General features: G+C 35.9%; 1 long non-coding RNA gene across 2 annotated transcripts; it reads left to right on the plus strand.

The window, feature by feature from the left end:
* Window positions 1-1,067: 1,067 nt before the first annotated feature.
* On the plus strand, window positions 1,068-3,901 carry LOC104218934 (uncharacterized). Of its 2 annotated transcripts, none has more exons than XR_709117.2 (3): window positions 1,068-1,477; window positions 2,720-2,813; window positions 3,669-3,901. It is a non-coding gene; the product is annotated as an uncharacterized lncRNA (long non-coding RNA). The 2 variants fall into 2 exon arrangements; XR_709145.2 differs by having other exon boundaries at window positions 1,068-1,419.
* The last annotated feature ends 240 nt before the right edge of the window (window positions 3,902-4,141 follow it).

Below are 4,141 nucleotides of genomic sequence, written 5' to 3' on the forward strand. Positions count from 1 at the left end.
TGCGTAGGTCTAGGAGAGGCCTCCTTGATGAGAGAAGCACTGCTTGGGGAAGCGGATGCTCCGAAACCTGACAGAGAGAAGAAAAGACGAAGGGAATCTCTGACTGAGCCTACAAAATCCAGGAAAGCTAAAATGGAAGAACCTAAGGCTGGTTCAGCAGCCTTAACCCCAGGACTAGCGAAGAGTCCTCGAGCTGAATGTGAGGAAAAATATGATTCTTCGGTAGCATCCGAGGGGGGAAAAACCTGATCGCCCCACATAGGGTAATGTCCTCGAGCTAGTTGACAGCCAAAATATTCTTCGAGCTGAGGTGCATTTGACAGGCGGTCCGGGGGAGTCTAGTTCCGAAGTTCTTTAGAAACAAGAAATGACCCTGATTGATCCAATCGGGGCTATTGAAGTGAGCAATTCCCCTCTGATACCGACTCTACCTCCCAAGAAGATGCAGGATGCTTAGAATAAAGAACCTTCAGATATGGGGGTGCTCATCGGAGATAAAGATGCATTTGAAGAGCCTTTGGCTGCACCTGAGAAAAATCTTGAGCTCGACACCTCACTTATTTTCAGTGAGATTAATAGGTTTTGTGAGTAGGTAACCTTTTGCATATTCTGCTTGACGTCCCGCTCTTTGCCTTTCTAACTTTGTTTCTTTCACGGTTCCAGGATAAGGTGCTTTATAATCAGACTTGTGCTCTGTTTCAAGATGAGTTGATTTGCTACGAGGGAGAGTGCAGGAAGCTCACCTTGAAAGCCGATGAGCTTAGAGCTCTTTTTATCACACTACTAGAAAACAGACCTATGGCAACTTTTTTTGGCAACGGTCATAGAACCGCTGCTATAGAGTATCTATTGCAACATTTTTACCTATTCCAATAGACTCTCCTTCCTATTGGGACACTTCTAAGGTAAAACTGTTGCAATAGTCAAATAACTGTTGCCATAGATGTCTCTATTGCTACGGTCACTGTAGCCGTTTCTATAGAGTGTTCTTTGGTAACGGTTCTATGAAAAATAATTTATAGCGACGCTTTTCAGTTCCACCCTATTCTCCCTCCTACCTTTAATTTTCCCAAACTTAGCTTATATCCATCCGAAATAAAAAGGAAAAAGTAAAAAAAGACCTCCTTTAAATTTCTCAAAACCATTCTTGCCTCGAATACATCGAACCATAGCTCCGACGAAATCAGTTCCAGTACCTCTATTGAAGGCATCCCTCCGACGAGGCTACATATCTGGTAAGGTGTAACCTTCCCAAGGCTTCCTCTCGTTTCTCTTTGCTAGAACCGTAATAGATTTCACCCCTCCGGCAAACAAAGAAGGTGCCGAGCCATGGACTTGCCCAACACCTCGAGGTCATCCTCCTTTTGCATACTTGTAGAATCTGGTCAGCATCTCCAATAAATAAAGAAGACCCCTGAGGTAGCAATGCTTCTTAGATTGTCTGAATACCCTCGTTACTAGGACCTAGGGTATAAAGGTCTCTTTCTCTAATCTTCTACATTATTTTTGCTGCCTCGTTTTTGCCTTTGCAAATCTTTATACTTGGACCCGTTGTTTTGATTTCTCATTTGTGTGAGGAATTTTGCATTCCTTAAATTATAGATAAACTTTGTTGGAACAATTTCTTGAAGTCAAGTCTTCTATTTTAGCTTCAAAGTTGCAGCAAGGATTTATTTAATTTAAGTTTTGGTGTCAAGTTGTTAATATTATACTCCTAAATATTCCACTGCTTATTGATGCATTTCGTCATCCAAAAAAATTAAATACAACTACCATGTATGACGTCTCTTAAATTCTTTTGCATAGCTGTGCTAGTTGAATTGGTTGATGAAGTGCACCTATGACTTCAAATGAGTACTTGCGACCCCCCACCCCCACCCCCCAAACCATCTTCTCTATCCTTCAATTTTTCTTGTACATTTAGTTCCAAGCTATAAATAATTAGAAGTAAGAATTATTTGGAGGATCTTAGGGAGAGTAAACCATACATTTATATAAGATCAAAAACTGATGTATTATAGCGAAGATTCATGATACTCTGAGTTATAGGTAATTGACCAGAGAAAAGAGTTGGATAATAGTGTAATTGCTAAATTATTCGAGACTTATGTTATGACTAATGACAGGTTGCACAGATTAAAGTAGGAGTTGAGAGGAATTGTATATGGTAAAAAGTAATTGTTATTTGTTGTTGCTTGATGTCAAACTAACACCATTGTTATTGGAATATTCAAAATAATGTATAGATTCTAAAGTCTAAATCATTAAATTACTTTCACGGATTCATCTTAGTAATTCTTTAACCTTTGGTTTGATAGGCATATCACAATTTCTTAGCAGAGTATGGGAACAATGATGAGCTAAAAGAATTATTATATTCTTATTTCTTCCATCACTTTTTGATGTTCTTTTGGGCTAAGTTTTGTTAACTTGCTAAATGTGTGTGTGTATATATATATATATAAATATATAATATGTATATATAAAATATGTATTATGTGTGTATAACCTTGTATAATAAGTATATAATTGATGTATATCGGCCAGAAAAAATGAACAGTAAATTTTGCTGACTATTTGTATAAAATATCGTTCTTAGATAAGATTGTTTAATTAGTAGAAATCTAGCCATCTATATACTGAAGTAGAGTGAATTGTATAAGTACTAGTATATAGACTAGAAGGAATTAATGTAGTATCCATTAGCCATGCCTTTCAGATTGGATACGATTTGTCAGTTGAGGCAGAATACTCAAAGAGATTACTACAAGAAGAGCTAAGAGCTTTCAGGCTACCTGTGTCATTTTTGACAGGTACTCATTATTGTTATATCCTTCCACAAAGAATAACCACCTAACGAAACCTTGTTTGTGGAATATTTTTGTTATTGTTAGGACACTGGCTACAATAGCAGTGCTAGTTATGATATGTGCTATTTATTTTTACTTTTTGCCCAGAATAGGTGAACTTGAGAACTTTTATTCTGATCTTTTGGTATTGAATAATCCATGATTGAGGCCAAAAAAGATATTTGAATTCCATATTTACTTGAATTCTCTCTTTATGATTGTCCACAATTGATTTTATTATTTTCATTATGGCGTGTTCACAAGAAGAACTAAAAAGGGGAACTTGGGATCTAAAGTAATTTTACTGTTGTAGGTTAATTTACTATTGGCTGAGGTTTACTTAGCCTTCCCAAATGATCATATTTTTTGTCTCATGAATAATTTATGTTTATGAATAATATTTCTAAGTAATTTTATCTCTGAAGTTCTATTTATAAATAATTATTATAAGTACCTTTGAGTGATAGGCTATCCACATCACACCCCTTGGGATGCGGCCCTTTCCCCAATTCAGTATAAACCCGGGATGCCTTGTTACAACTAACCTTAAAGCTAATTTCATATACCAAAAGTTAATGGCATCTTGATTTCTTGTCTGCACCGGCAAGTAAATCTCTCTGATTGTAGAAAAATCAAACACATTACTTAACAACTTTGTACATGCACATAGAGAAACAAAGATTAACTGCACTAGAAGCAGTTTAAATATATTGAGATATATTGAACATTTTGTGGACTTGTGTATGCTAACTTTTGAATTGTTAAAAGGTATTGTATGTCAAAAGAGTTACTGAATTATTTATTTGCACTCTTTTGTAGGTAAGACACAAGAACAACGCAAGATGGAAATTGTGAAGACCCTACTTAATATTGGTTTCTCGCAGCTAGATTTTCACATATTCTAGGAATCTTGTATTGTAGAACCTTTGCAACTTATGTACACTAATTCTTGACTTACAAAATAATATTCTATATTTTACTTTTATATGTGAAACGATATGCTCTCGTGATTTATACAATTTCCAATGTACAGTATTTTATTATTTAGGTAACAATGCAGTTTCTTTTGTTGCACCATTGAAATAGGTTCTATAACCGTTGCAATAGACCAAAAAATTGACCACTAAACTATTGCAATATCCCTAATAATAATTGCAATAGTAAGCCAAATCGTTATTATAGCATAAAAGAGCGTTGTAATAGCCTCGACTACCATTCCTTAAAATGATAATGCAACGGGTTTGAAGCGTTCCATTTGACTGGATTACCGTTTTGATAGATAGGCCTAGGAC

The sequence above is a fragment of the Nicotiana sylvestris genome, chromosome 8, assembly GCF_000393655.2.
Source record: "Nicotiana sylvestris chromosome 8, ASM39365v2, whole genome shotgun sequence".
NCBI lineage: Eukaryota > Viridiplantae > Streptophyta > Magnoliopsida > Solanales > Solanaceae > Nicotiana > Nicotiana sylvestris.